General features: G+C 41.6%; 1 long non-coding RNA gene across 1 annotated transcript in view; it reads right to left on the bottom strand.

Moving 5' to 3' along the window:
* Positions 1-2,552: 2,552 nt before the first annotated feature.
* Positions 2,553-15,844, bottom strand: part of LOC141997279 (uncharacterized) — a 181,211-nt gene continuing 167,919 nt past the window's right edge. Inside the window, exon 5 of the long non-coding RNA XR_012641703.1 lies at positions 2,553-3,104. This is a non-coding gene — a long non-coding RNA (uncharacterized LOC141997279). The remainder of the gene's footprint in view (positions 3,105-15,844) is intronic.

The raw sequence follows: 15,844 nt of genomic DNA, 5'->3' as shown, positions 1-15,844 counted from the left end.
ACCAGGAGCAGTTTGAATTCCTCAGGGCCAGGGAGAAGCGGGTGCTTCAGCAGGAGGAGACATTGGTGAACTGGTTCACGGAGCAGGAGGCATGCCATAGGGAACAGAAGCATTCCCAAATATAGGGGCTTATTGAACTGGTGGCCAAATGAGATTGGGGTCCACCTGCTGCCATGACCACTGTACCTGTCCATGAATCTCCATCTCTTCCTCCTTCAGCTTCTGCCCATGGTGCTGCTGAGTCAGAGGGGTCAACCCTCTCCCCCACTCCCCCACCAAACAAGAAGGAAAACAAAGAGCTCAGTTCCACTGGGACCTTACCTTCCACTGGCACCCAAAACCCCGCGCCGGGGGACTGCCCTGCATGTCCATGACAAGAACAATGAGCCTGTGGTAGCCCCTGAACCCCACCAAGTGCCTGCTTCCCTGAGCCCCATGCAAAAGATGTCCCTGGTTGTTCCCAAGAACAGTTTCTCCTTGTCATTCTCCCCCTTGCCAGGTGGAGGGCAAGGGGACTGATGCAGAGACATTAATATTCGCCCACTGTTCAGTCCCATTATGTTTTAAATATTGTTGGTTTGCACTTCTTTTCTACAATATTGTAATTACACATTCCATCGAGTACTTTTTATACTTCGTTATAGTTTCCTTGACTTTGAACCCTCCTTCCTAATGACGATGAACAGATGTTTTCAGGTTCAGGATTGGGGCCCGCGATTCACAGCACATGGAATGAAATGGCATAACTGTCTGGTGCCAGCATACTGCAAACACTTATTTTTCTGTTTCACCACCAGGTTCAGAAATACCAGGAGTCCCAAGGATACACGGGAGGGATGGGCAAAGTGAGATTAGTGATATGTGGCGACAGAAAGCATTACTAGTTCCCAACATAGGAGAAATCTACAGCGCAGGAAATTCATAGATAAATGTCTTTATGACTTAGTTCACAATTCAAGTAACCATAAAGGCATCTGCTTAGTTACTACCTGGTGATTAAACAGCTCTTCTTTCTCACTCAACACTGGCAAACTTTGACCAGTTTAACCTTAATAGGGATCCCTGCTCCATATCAACTGCTAATTGGGATTCCATGCTTCCAATAACAGACATTTGTGAACAAGTGTGAATCGTGAAAACAAAAGCATTGCACAATGACTGCATTGCAACTCGGTCACCACTCCCACAGCACAAACCCAACCCTAAAGTGTTAACCCAGTGGAGGTGCCCTGTTATCATTATCTTTAATACGTGAATTGTCCAGGATCAAAATGGCTAATGGTTTTGGGCTACAGCGAAACAAAACCCTCGCAAATCTGCGTAACCCCAGTGGATACCAATGTTCCTTCCTGTGCTTTTCCAGGAGCAACGCAGGATTAGCTATTTATATGGATAATGAGAACCACCACGGTTACATTAGATAGTTTAAACAATTTAAATGCTCATCCAGCTACTAAGGGGCTGGGATTAGATGGAAACTTCCCCTAGGAACAGGTTATTCCAGACCTGTCCACTCTGATGGTTTTTGAACCTTCCTCTGAAGAATCTGGCCACTGTTCGAGACAAGCGACTGGACTAGTCTGATCCAGGAAGGCAATATCTGTATAACTATGTTTCTATGTATCTGAACCAGCTGAGACCAGTGAACAAAAAACAATGGGTGTCTCTCAGCCTAAGACAATATCCATGGGAGCAAGACAATATCTACAAGCTGCAGAGTTCATTGTGGAACGCACAACCTCAGCTCCAATCAAAGTGAGACAAATGGGACCTAAGGAGCACTGTGCATGACCATTCATTTTCTCTTCTGAGTCTTTAATTTTTGCATTTTGCTCAACAGGGAGGTTTTTAGGGCGGCGGAGGAGAGGTTCAGACCAGTGAGCTGCAGCATGGGGCTGAGGCAATAAGATTTCACGGAGACACCCAACAAACAGAGAACGAGTGAAAAATTGCAATGCCATTGCCAAGGCTGTTGGCCTAAGTTACTATTGCTCTTGTTGACATAGATTTATCTTGGTTGTTTAAGTCCTATGGGTAACTATGGTGTGATGAAGTGCACCACATTCCCAGAGTGTCTAGACAGAATTTTCAAAAGGCTAAAAGAATTTCTCTCGCTGATGCTTCATCCGGTATTATGTGAAAGGGAACTGAAATCCATCCCCAGGGGGCTTAGGTGATATACCTAGAGGCAGTTTTGTTGCCCCACTGTTGCTCTCTTATCGTTACTCCTTCAGCTGTGTACGCAATACCACCAGCTGAGATCAGTAAATGCACTTGAGCTTATGCTTTGTTTTAATGGGCTGGGGGCTACTGGCAGGGTATTCTCACTGAGACCCCTCCACCTCTGGCTTTCCACCCTTATTCCAACAGACCCTAAGCATACTGCCTCCCAGTCCTTCAAACAGGGGGGTGAGCTAACATGGGGGTAACTGAGATAAAGGGGAGGGAATATCTTCATCCTGATGATTCGAAAAAGTGAGATGAGTTCATAACTTATTTGTGTAGAAGTTGGGGACATTGTTTGGGGTTTTTTTTGGTGGGGTGGTGGTGGTGGTGAGATTTGTTGTTGCTTGTGTTGTACATATGCCTAGAAGCAAGGATAAAAAAAACCCAGCTATAATAAGCAGATTTGGGAATTTACTGAGTGGTGAACACTCGTCACCTGCTGCAGGTCTCAGCAAATCCCATACTATTGCTACGTGCCCAGAGTATTCCAATGGTAAGCATCCCTGGAAAAGATGAAGTTATACATATAATCCCTTTGCACAGCTATGGGACTGCATAAATAATAAATCATATGGATATAGGATTATAGACTCATTGTGTACATTATCTAGGCCTGAGTAGTAAAATGCAAAAGCATGCCCCCCTCCAAAAAGCAGTGTTTGGATCCAGTGTTTTGTTTTGGCCCATTACCGAGACAAAAGCCAGATGTACAATGCAGATCGCGGTTCGGATTCCCATTTCTTCTCTCCAAGGTTCTGAGATGTTTGGATCCATCACTTGGCTGACACCCATCTCTATGATCAGGGCGAATATACAGAGAGACATCTGAGTTGAGGGATAAGGATGGGATACTTTGCAGTGAATTCCACACACCATGCCTGCAAGAATATGACACCTATGGTCACGATGCCTGACCATGAGACAAACATTTCAGAAACAAAACAAAAGAGTCTCTCCTTTATTGTATTACCTATTTTGTGTTCATGCTATATGACTGTGCTATAAGCTGATGGCGCTTATGGTCCCATGAAATCTATGCTAAACTTTGACAATAACTTAAAGAAACCAACCCAGAAGCAAACCAATAATCATAATACAAAGTTAGGAAAACCCCTTTTAAAACTTTTTTAATTTCTGCCTCCTGCATCCGCTTAAGGAGTCCCAAGCACTGAGAAACCCTTCCCCCCACCTAAGTAATGTCCTAGGATGGTCGGAAAAAGTTTGATTTTTTAAAAGAAAGTTTTAATCACACCAACCCTTCCCTTTATTATTGAACTTTGTGAACTGGAATTGTTGAAATTTCTGCTTCCTCCTAGTAGGCACTGCAACCACAATGCTTCTTGCATGTGTTACAGTTGGTGGCACATTGAAATTGGCACCTGCTGTGCAAGATGTCACACAGTATTCATTGCTTTTATATTATTTGTAGTACTGTAGTGCCCAGTATATCACTAGGAGCCCCAGTCATGGACCGGGACCCTATTGTGGTAGGCATTGTACAAACTCAGAACAAACAAGACAATCCCTGCTCAAAGAGCTTTCAATCTGAGTAATAGAGGAATCCTTCTATTAGAGTGAATTCCTCTAACTCAGAGCAGCTGGATACTCCGGTACTCAGAAATCCTTCCTTGACTGCTGTAGTCCATTTCTAATCCTCTCTAGGTGATATCTAACCTTCATTCAAAGCCTGAGACAATTAATTTTTGCATTGGAGCTAAACAGAGACTGGAGTATCCCTTCCCAGTCCTGAGGAAGGCTGTGGGGAAGCAGTGCTCTGTACATCTGTGCAACCACTGATCCAGTCTGTGGCCTGGAATAGCCACACTGCCCCTCCATGCACAATATTCATAGGTATGGATCCGGTTGACTCCACCCCCAAATCTTCCTTTCTGCTTCACTTTCAGAGCTGGTGAAGAAACCATCTTCCCAGCATACAGCGTATATGGAGGTGCCCTTGTCCCAGCACGGCCATTCTTCTGCTACCCTGCTCCAGGGAACCTATTGCACAGGGCCAGGGAATGCGTGCAGTAACTGGTGTCCCTTTGATCTGTGCATTTGTGGGGGCAAGAATCTGGTGGAGCTTGGATGACCTCTCCCAACCTGTGGAGCTAGAACCCAAAGAGACCCATGGAGCTCTACAGGATAAGCAGAAAGAAGGGAACTGCCTCCTTCTGCACCCCTATAGCCGGAATCCACAGGCACTGGTTCCCCTCTGTTTGGAGACATGTGAAGAGGCATTTGTGCCTGTGCAACTGACATCACTGGGAATGGGAGCAGGCCCACTATACACACAGTTGGGACCAAATTCTGCCAGGATTGCAGATTCGCACTGGAGCTGGTAGAGTTGCAGGGGGTTATTAGTGGGGAGAGCGTCTGGCTCATTGAATATATTCTTATTGTGTGTGGTTCTATCTACCTAGCATTTGCATGGTTATAAAAGCACAAGCCAGCTATTCATCATCTTTCAGAAAACATTCCTTTAGTTCAAATGCACAGCTTTGGCTCTTTTAGTTGTGTCGGGGTTGTAGTTATTCCAAAATCTGACTTTATAAAACCCTTCTGCAAAACGAGGTAAACCAAAGACACTCTCAGTGTAGGCGTGGTTAGAATTCTGGAATGTTGCAGTACATTTTCTTACAGAGTCTTTTTTGTGTTTCCCCCCTCCCTTTCAGAATAGTATACTTGTGGGCTTTACAAATCTTAAAATACGTTTAAGATAATGTTAAAAAAAATCTATATTCCGGGTTTGAATTATACAAATTTGTTACAACTTTTGCTGGAGTTAGTTCACATTAGGAAATAACAGCGTGGGTTGCTACAGATTGGGGCTCAAAATCAAATGAGCTATGCCTGTGAGGAAGGCTAAAAGGGTTTGGATCAAATATGCTTCCCTTTCTTACAAGTGCTGAAGTCCCAGGGAATGCAAATACTCTTTGGTTTAATTGTGAGTGTAACACATTTAGGGAAAATAGCTATAGCTTAATGCTAAAGAATTAACATAATTATAAGGGCCCAATCTTGCAATTTGCTACACATTGCCTGTGAAGTGCTGAGCACCTTCAACTCTCATTGCAGTCAGTGGGAGTTGAGGGTGCTCAGCAGGTTGCAGGATTAGACCTTCATTGTCTTGTAGCTAATAAAATCCACAAAAATTAAAAAGAAGATAGAGCAGGATTCTGCAAAGCTAGCACCCCAATTCTAGGTCTTGCATGGAGTTTTATATCATTGGATCATGGCCAGTTTATGATTTGTTCAACTGGGCCCTGAGCTAAAGCCCACTGAAGACAATGGACAGAATCTTAGTGACTTTACTGGCCTTTGAATCAGGCCCTTAGGAAGGAACTGACATGATGTCCTGTGAGATATGTTGCCAGCCTGGAGTCCAAGTCCAAGACATTATGGAAGGGTTGTCGAGGCTCATCCATCTCTCTGACCACTACCCCATGCTACTCAGCCACATGAGCACTAATGACATTGCCAGGTCTGACCCTGAGCAGATCAGCAGTTACTACAGGGCTCTAGGAGCTAGAGTGAAGGAGTCAGAGACACAGGTTATATTCTTTCATCTTTCCAGTTGAGGGTCAGGGCCCAGGCGGGGACACACGTATTCTGAAGATGAATGTATGGCTGGCTGCACAAGTGGTGTCGATAGAAGAACTTCAGTTTTCTAGACCATTGGATGCTGTTCTGAGAAGAAAGTCTGCTGGGAAGAGGTGGGGTGAACATGACCAAGAAGGAGAAGAGCGTCTTCACACATTGACTCACCAATCTAGTGAGGAGAACTTTAAACTAGGGTTAAAGGGGGCAGGTGACAAAAGTTCTTTAAAACTTTAGGAGCAAGAGAAAGATGAAGGAAAGTATAAGTCCACTACATACCAGGGAAGGAGAGCTAATAACCAGTGATATCAAGAAAGCTGAGGTGTTTAATGCCTATTTTGCTTCAGTCTTCACTAAAAATTTAATGGTGACCTGATAGTCAACACAATATTAAAAAGGGGAAAGGAATGAACACCAAAATCAGGAAAGAACAGGTTCAAGAATATTTAGATAAGTTAAATATATTCAAGTCAGCATAGCCTGATGAACTTCAACTTAGGGTGCTTAAGGAATTAGATGAAGCAGTCTCAGAACCATTAGCAATTACCTTAGAGAACTCCTGGTGGATAGTTGAGGTTCCAGAAGATTGGAGAAGGGAAAACATAGTACCTATCTTTAAAAAGGTGAACAAAGAGGACCAGGGAAATTATGGAACAGTCAGCCTAACTTCAATAGCTGGAAATATACTGGAACAAATTATTAAATAATCTATTTGTAAGCACCTGAAGGATAACAGGGTTTAAGAAATAGCCAGCATGGATTTGTTAACAAGTCATGCCAAACCAACCTGATGTCCTTCTTTGACAGAGTTACTGGCCTAGTGGATGGGGGGAAGTAGTAGATGTGATATATTTTGACTTTAGTAAGGCTTTTGACACAGCCCCATGTGACATTTTCATAAGCAAACTAGAGAAAGGTAGTCTAGATCAGTGATTCTCACTCAGGGGTACCCAGGGAGGTTGTGGAATCCCCCTCTTTGGAGGTTTTTAAAAACAGGTTGGACAACTCCCTGTCAGGGATGGTCTAAGTTTAGTTGGTCCTGCCACAATACAGGGGTGGGGGGTCGGGGTTTGATGACTTTGAGTCCCTTCCAGTCTTACAGTTCTACAATTTGATGGAAACTCTGATTCTACCTCTTCTCTCCTTTTAGCTGTCCTTAAACAATTGAAAAGATTACTCTTTAAATAGGCATTATATCAAACACTTGTCTTTTCTTTTTACTTTGCTTATACTGAATATTTAATACTCAACTCAAGGTTGTTAAGCTTATCTTTAACTATGTGTGTAGTCCCATTGATATCAGTGGGATTGCTCATTGTGCTTAAAGTTAGTCGTGCTTTAAGTACCCTGTAGAAGAGAGGCCCTGAAATAGCTCCCTTATATGGAAAATCTAATATAGGTTAACAACAAATGTGATTTGCCTTGTGGGAGCCTTTGTCTCAGTTCCATGACTGAGGGCAAACCACAATGTAGTAATGGACAGATAATGCACTTAACTCAGTTTTTAAACAATATTTTATTGATTTAATAGAAAATCTCTATTCTGTGGATTTACTCTTTATAATGTCAGTCAATGAGTGTGTTAAAGGAAAAAGAAGGAAAGGAAAAAATATACTGCAGTCTGAATTTTAACCCTTTCTAGATGTATTTGTTTTAAAGGTCTGTTGTCTCAAATAGATGGTGTGAAACCAAACTAGCAGTGTTGCTTTGGCAGACCAATTGGAAACAGAGACAGAGAAGAAAGGCAAACAAGGACAGCCCAATTTGTGTCCCAGCTCAATATATTAGAGTAGGTCTATGCCCTGAATCTTTTCTCTGTTCATGCCAGCACTCCTTTGATGATTACTTTATCTGAGGAAGATAAGACATTGCGAATTTGATTATGGCATCACTCCATGTGGTTTGACAGGGCCTCAAGCACATTGGTAAATTGCTGTCTGAGCAGTTCCATTATTATTACATAGCACAGCTGAGAGTTAAGGGCTAAGCTGGAATAAATATAGAATATTTTTAAAAAAAAGATAACAGTCACTCTTAGCCTTTAAAGAAATTACTCTTTTAAAGTTACAGTGTCATCTCATTACTTGCAATGTCATTCAGTTAAACAGTAATAATTGCTGGACCGTGTATTACCTACAAGCTCAAAGCAATCTCAGCTTCACAAACCTGGAATGTCATTTTTGTCCACCTTTATAGAATTTAATCGGTACTTAAACTGTAAAGGACTGACAAGGAGAATGGTTGATAGTAGTTGCTTTGAGACCAATCATATAATTTTCAAGATGAATTTTATGACTATGCAGTATTTTAACAAGGAGGACACTACAGGGACCATCATTTTAACAAGAGGAGGTTTTTACAACACTCTCTCTTTTTCTCTCTCTCTCTCACGTCTGGGACTAAATGCACTTAATCTGTCAGTTTAAGGACCTTTGACTTGGTGCGAAGAAAACAAGGTAGGACATCTGAAGAGAAAGAGTTTATATCCTCCCATTATCATTATAAGTTTGGAAAACTGATTACTATCGTTATTATAATCAACCACACATTTTTACAATGCTTTAAAAATGTAGGGCTGTACCCAGAGCTGAGCCTAAGGCAGTCCAAGCTGGTGTAGTTGACACCTCCTTCTGGCCCTTTCTCTCTGTGAGGACTGCAGAAGAAGGGAAGAAAGAAGAGAAGGGCTCTTGAAAGGACTGACTGGTTTTAAGGGGAAGCAAAAAAGCTCTTTGTGAGCAAGGAGAGGTGAAGCAGGGAGAAGCATGAGTGAAGCTGTGACCAGAGCCATGAGATGAGAGAGCTGGGAGAGCAGGAAGCGAATGGGAAAATGGGGACAAGGCTATGTAGGGTCCTGTAGGTGAGGAAGAGAAGCTTGAATTTGCTGAGGTAAGAGACAGGCATCCAGTGAAGGGATTCATGGAGGGGGCAACTGCCACCTTCTCTGCAATAAGAAGGAGATACTTGAATCTAAATCTATGGCTCAACTCCTCCTTTAATCAGGCAAAAGATCCATGGATATCAATGGGGATTTGCTTAAGAAAGGGCTATGCTCAAAACCTCAGGATGTGGCTCTATGTGTTGAGATGTGGTCTTACTGTGGGGGTACGTCATACTTACCTGACCCCTTCAGCACTGTGCATTTTGATTGAATGGCTACTCAGATGAAAGGCTGTATAGAAGTAAAGAATTTGGACAAGCAGACAATCAAATAACACAATATTCAAAAAGCTAAACTGATTCAGAAGACTATCCTAATGGAGGAAATAGGCACAATGGGTGAGAGCTACAAAGTGTACGTAGGCGGGTTAACAATTCACTGTATGTCTCTCTCTCGTTTCCCTTCCTGTTAATGCTTAGGGAGTGGGAAGGGTATTGAAAAGCTGACCTCCATGTTTGGGACCTCAGTTGCCCTATTGTCCTGCCACAAGGCTCAAGTAACTCCCATCAATGTCAGTAGGTAGGGTGACCTACGGGTGATAACCAATGCTGGTCTAGTTCTACTTTCTCAGTTTCACAATATTATTTTGTGGCCAAAAGTAAGTGCCTCCACAGGATCCAGTTCTGCAAAGCCTCCCTTATACAAATAGCCTTACTCATGCAAGCAGCTCTATGCAGCTTTTTAGGACTGCTTACATAAACAAGGGTTGCAAAATCCAAGCTGTATGCTCTACAGACCAGTCTCACTCCTATTTCCTCCTTAACTGACATGGTGTGCATTAAGCTGAAGCAAAGAGGGGCCCCTGCTTTGATGTGCTTTGCTAGAATCCAAGAAAAGTGTATATTGAGTATTTTAATAATTAAGAATTATGGGTTTGAAAGCAAAGCTGTTAGCATTGCCAAGCTCAACTAGGGTCTTTGGAAAGTACTCAGTTGAAATGAGTTTGTAAGAAGAAATTATGTTATAAATTATTTTTATGGAATGTTCAAATGTTAAATGAATATTTAGGCTGCAGTTCATGAAAGCCTCCCCCTCTTCTGAAAAAATGTTTTCATTTGACAGATTTCTCTTTGTCAGCATTTCTAACAGTAAAAATGACAAACTTTCATGGGTAAATGCCAATGGAGACAGCTGTATTTTATTATTGAATACTTCTGGTGCTTAGTTTGGCACCAATTCTGTTTATATTGCTAGTAAGATTTCATGCAAGCCTTTGCAAGGTCGTGTGTTCAAACTTAAATGTCTGATATGGTTTGTAATTGATTCCATCCCCCCTCCTTCTCAGTCCAGTTTGCAAAAGAGGATTTATCACTGAGGAGCGCAACCCTCCCATATTGCAAACTCAAAGACAAAAAATTCCATAGGAAGACTCTTAAAAACCTCTGCTTCTATTATGATTCTCTTTAACTGTAGGGGAATGTGTCAGTTCCTGCTGTGACTGCCCTGGAATTCTTATTTTTTTCATATGTTTGGATTAATTAACTTCTCAGCATTAAATCAAACCAACCCATGTATCCCACATCTTAATACCAAACATCCAGCTATTGGCTGCACCGCCAGGTTCCTTCTTTTTCCATTACTTTGTCCAACATCCTCTAGGTCTGATTTACTCCCATTCACTTCTATCGCTGTGCTAGGCAATTTACTGCATACTTGAACTGGAGCTGGGCAAATATCACCAAATATCTTCCCAAGCCAGGCGGTGGAGGGGGGGAGCAGAGGGGGCATTTGAACTGAAAAAGGAATTAGCTTTGTACTTTTATGCCCACATTCTGCATACATTTGAACCAGTGAGTCTTATTTGGGGGAAGGTTAGCAGGAAAGTAATGCTAGTCTTGGCCAGTCATGTGTTTGCACTGGCAAGCATCTGTGTTATATGGGATGGATTAGTGATTGGACAGCAGGGGAAGAGAGATCCCAAAACTTCTGACCAGAGCCCTGAAACAGAGACAAGTAAATGATCCATAATCTTTTCATCCTGGTTGACAAATGGGGAATCCCCTGGACAATGAATTCACTAGCTAATTTGGCAATGTAAGGTTCTACCATTAGGGCACTCGGTGAAAAGCGGTCAGGCTGCGGACTATCTGCCCTATGCACTCCCTTATGTCATCACACTTCCCTCTACTGTTACCGTGTCTCCCTCCCCATCCTTGTTTATGTGTTTATTCATCTACTGTGTATTGTCTAAACCCGTAGATTGTGAGCTGTGAGGCAGAGATGGTCTTTGTGTTATTTGTTTGTGTGGTGACTAGTACAATAAGGCCCAGAATCCCTGACTGGGATCCAAAGGCTGCCACAATAGAAATAATAATTATGAAGATGTGCCACATTTTTGTCTCATTCTGTCATTGTTATATAAGACCATACATTACATTTCACACTCTTTAAAATGAAGTCTCGCTATTACCTTGTTTTATGTCAAAATAGCTTCCACAAAACACATTCCCTACACACTGCTACTAAATATTTTACGGAGAGATAAAGTGGGTTATTCACAGTCACCTCAGGTTTCTCTCTTGCTCTGTATTCTGAGCTGTGCTGCTGTTAAACTGTAAAGGTACCTTACCTCATTACTTTACATTTTCCAACAGTGAACGGCATGGGCAGCTTATCTTCCCATAACAAATTTCTCCATATCCACACCCGGAATGGCAATGACTTTCTTTAAGAAAAAAAGTACCGTATAGGAACACTAAGATTTCTACCCCCCAAATATCTAGAAACTTATTGCAGCAATAAAAGGTGCAATAAGGATAAGGTGTTGTGAGGTTTTTGGGGGGCGGGGAGGGGTTTCAAATGAAAGAGTAGATGGTAGAGTTCAATATGGAGAAAAGGTTAATTTGCATGTCATGCAGATATCATTGGTGACAGAATTACTACAGATATCCTATGCTAGTAACACTCGCTAAGAGCTCCAAAATGCTGTTAATCCCTCTCTCCCGGGGTGACCAGGCAGTGGTGCATCAGCAAATTGGCACCAGAGTCTAATCAGCGCTCTCACTCCAGCCCCTCACTAGAAAGAAGAGGCAAGGGGAAAAAAAAGATAATATTCAATAAGCAAAGGTGCAGACCGATCTGGATTAGTATAACTGGCAGATCCAAAGATCTCAGGAGAATACAAAGCACAAGCTAAAAGTTTACCCAACTAACAATCTCAGCTGGCTTGAGAAAACGGAAATGGAAAAAGAAACTTTACAGACCTGAAGTCTCATAAGCGTCACAGGTCCTTGTATTGCTACCATTGAAGGGTAGCCAAATGAGCTCATGTGTCTTTCAAATGCTTGTGGGCCTGCCTTCCTATGGGGAGGGAAGAGCAGGGCTCAGCTGATTCATCCTGGAACCACAGCAGGGCAAATAACAGAGTTTTTGAGATTTCAGGGAAGAAATTGTTTCAGGTCAAACAAAATGTTTTGATTTTGACCACTTTTAAATGGTTTTGAATTCTTGAAATCAAATTAAAGGACACGTTGACATACAAAGTCATTCCAAATGGAAAAATTGAAGCGTTTTGTTTTGACATTTTCAAAACAAAATGTTTTGATTTTTTTTTTAAATTTGATTGGGGTTTTTTCCCCCTGAAATGAACAATATGGCAAAACAGACACAAATTCACGAAATCTCTCAGAATCTGCATTTTTCACTGAAAGAAGAGGCAACGAATTTCACTCAGCTCTACTTATAACCAATTCTGAGTCTTAGGTATATATCCAGTAGACGAAAATTACAGAGTCTAACTGTTGCTACGAATTTTCCACATCCAGCTCTCAGAAGCAGACTCTGAGTCTGGAGGTAGAGTGACACCTTAAATATCACACAGAAGTGGACTTGCAGCCAGTACAAGGTAAACAGCCCAGAAGTAATTAGGTTCTCCTCCACTTGGAAGGTGGGCATCTTCATTCTGATTCTACATTAGTCAAAGTATCTGGTGGCCATCAAGGTCCTTGCCAGGTACAAAGCACTGTGACAGTCATGCCTATAGGTGGATAACAGTGGTCAATTAGCAACTGAGAAAAAAGGGTGTTATCTTTTGGCTAGCTGCAGATGAAACAAAAGTTTTTCTTGACCAGGATGCAATATGACAGGCAAGGAGTAGTGATGAATCTAATAAGCCCCTAAGATGATGAATCATTTCACAATAAACAGGCAAATTGAGAGGACGCTAAACAATGTACCTGTAAACAGAATCTTTTCCAATATCAGACAGGTAGTAAGCTCTCTCCTCAAATGATGATCCATTTAATTTAATGAGAACAATCATCAGAACTGGAGTGTCCATTTGAAATTGACTCCGTCTATGCCTCAATGCTTTTTGTCTCAAGAAAAAATTGACAAAGCTGTAATACTATACTGCATTGGGAGAGATTCTTGCTAATAATATCTGAGGGAAGCCCCAGCCGAAATCATGGCTTCTGCCTCACAAAAAAAAAAAAAAAAAGACAATTTCCCCCCAACCTCCACTGGAGTAATTCTACAGGAGAAGGATACCAGAAGGAATCATTTACTTACAGTGTGGTTCTGCCTTTAAAAACAGATCACAAAAATAGCATTAGGGTTCCCTAGTCATGGGGTCTGATTCTCCATATGATTAATCATTTACACCATCGCAAAGTGAATGCAAAACATTAAGGGAGAAATCGTGGCTCTGTTGAAGTCAATGGGAGTTTTGCCACTGACTTCAGTAGGGCCAGGATTTCCCTCTAAGATTCTTATTTGATGGCGTTTTATACCCACTTTACACATGTGTAAATGACTAGGCAAGATCCAGGGCAATGGAGAATCAGACCCATTATGTTTCACAGTGATTGTTCTAACCACTAGCCCCACAAACACAGCCTGGATTCAGTCTGGCTTGGTTCTTTTTATCTATCACATCATCCCAATAAAAAAGGCCTAATTATGCAGGCCTAATTATGACAGGTTTAATTATGTTAGTCATTATTTAACATTTTTATTATACCAGTGGGACTGTGCAAAGATACAACGAATGACAATGCATCAGAGAATGCTCTCAGATTCACTTACACAATCCCATTGTTTTCAGGTTGTGCCCATATTGCTACTTTCATACAAGTCCAGTAGCCTTTAAGTGTGTGCTGCTGGCAGTTAGAAAAAACTTTGTTTTACTTGCAAACTGAGAACAGTAGGTATGGATTTACTTTTGAGGTTTTGAGCAAAAAACACCCATATGCTGTTCCCTGCCAGTCTATTTTGACCAACTCCCAATCAATAAACTATAATATTCCCCACAACATTAAAAGGCACAGCAATTACAAACACTGATACTCAGCAGATGTGCTCCCTTTATTAGAACACCAGCGTGCAACAACTATGCTCTTCTTTTAGTCCAAGGAATATCTGTCCTCTGTCTGGTTGGCAGATCTCCAGAGCCTCCCAATTATATTTGAAGTTTCAACCTTTTTTTTTTCACATCTTGGAAAAAAAAACGCTACTATCCGCTTACTAGTCAAAAGGCCATCAGCGTATGAGTGAGTATGGGATGGAAATATAGCCACAAGTTCCAGTAATTCAACCATCAAGGAAAGGATGCTATGGATAGAATGATTGCAATAGATTTATTCTCTCTCCCCTCCACCCCCCGCCCTCCCCCGCCACGTAAAAGAGACTTGAAAGATGCCAATGCCCCTGAAATTCTAACCACCTCTGGAGACATTCTGTTACATCATGTAAGTTCTTAAAACATACTAGACAAAATTCACCTCACGGATACCACTGGAGCTACAGCAGGGATGTATTTGCCCCACTGTATCTTTAAAAAGAGAGACAAGAGAAACCTTATGCTATCTACTTCTGTGGATAAGGCTAACCCCCCGTACAACAGGTAAGACATTCATATTTAAAGCCCTTGCTTGTCTACACTGAGTTCTTGAATGTAACTAGTGGAATGCTCAGTAGGGCAGGCAAATGGTTCTTACTCAAGTCAGTACTCCACAGTTCACAAGATCCACTAAGAACACATCAGAACTGGGCAATACAGTTTGGCCTTTTGGATATGTACAGCAGCCTATTCATAGGTAATCAGATCTATTACTTCCATGTAAGGGTTGGGGGCAGGAGTAGGCCATGCTGTTTTTATTATACTTTACCTGCTCCCATTAAAGTCAATATCAAAAATCCTAGTTGCATCAAGATAGGACCTCAGCCTTTAAGACGAGAAAGTAAGAATGAGAACTAAGCTAGATTTAAATCCCACTGGAGTCACTGAAAAGACTCAGACTGACTTTAAAGGACTTTGGATCAGGTCTTAAACATGGAGAACCAGCTGGGATAAAATAAGAATCAACTAAAACTTTTGCTAAAACCTGAACCAAACGTTTGAAATGACTCAAGCAGCCTCTAAATCATTTTTCTGTCTCTCACTTTTTTGCACTTCCCAGAACATTAACCCTGATAAAGCTATTGTTAAATTTATGTTTAAAAAAATCTTCTATTGTTGTTTGCACTGTGGTGGTAGTCATGTTGGTCCCAGAAGATGAGCAAGACAAGATGGGTGAGGTAATATCTTTTATTGGACCAACTTTTCCTGGTGGAAGTGACAAGCTCTCAAGCTTCACAATGTTCTTCTAAAGAGGGAACTTGTCTCTCTTAAAAAAAATCTACTCCTGAATTGAGATCATAGGTTCCAGCCTGGAATTAATACTTATGAGCAGTTATAAGCCCCGGAAAATAGGGTTTTTAATGAAAAGGCTGACAGACACTTTATAATGAGTCCTCATGGATAAGGATTCAACTAATCTCTGAAAGAAGCTCACAAAAGTGGTGCATTTCAGCAGAAGTGCATCTAGTGTCACACCACAGAACAGACAGCATTGCCATCCATTGGGTCTCTTTAAAAAAAACTGAGCAACTTTAATAACTCAAGGAGGAATTGCTCTATGTCCTGGAATTAGTGTCCAGTTCCCATTTACGCCAATCGGAAATTGTTCCAGAAGCACACATTATGTTCTTGAGATAAGAATATCACTTTTAATGTTCATTCAAATAACACTGCTTCAGAAAGCTTTGGGCAGTTTTCATATTTGACTCACTTTGGGCGTTATAGAATTTTAAAAGGTTCCAGAA

Source organism: Natator depressus, chromosome 13 (assembly GCF_965152275.1).
Source record: "Natator depressus isolate rNatDep1 chromosome 13, rNatDep2.hap1, whole genome shotgun sequence".
In the NCBI taxonomy this organism is placed as follows: Eukaryota; Metazoa; Chordata; order Testudines; family Cheloniidae; genus Natator; species Natator depressus.
Note: the sequence above shows the minus strand (reverse complement) of the source record. Positions and strands in the feature narration are given on the sequence as shown.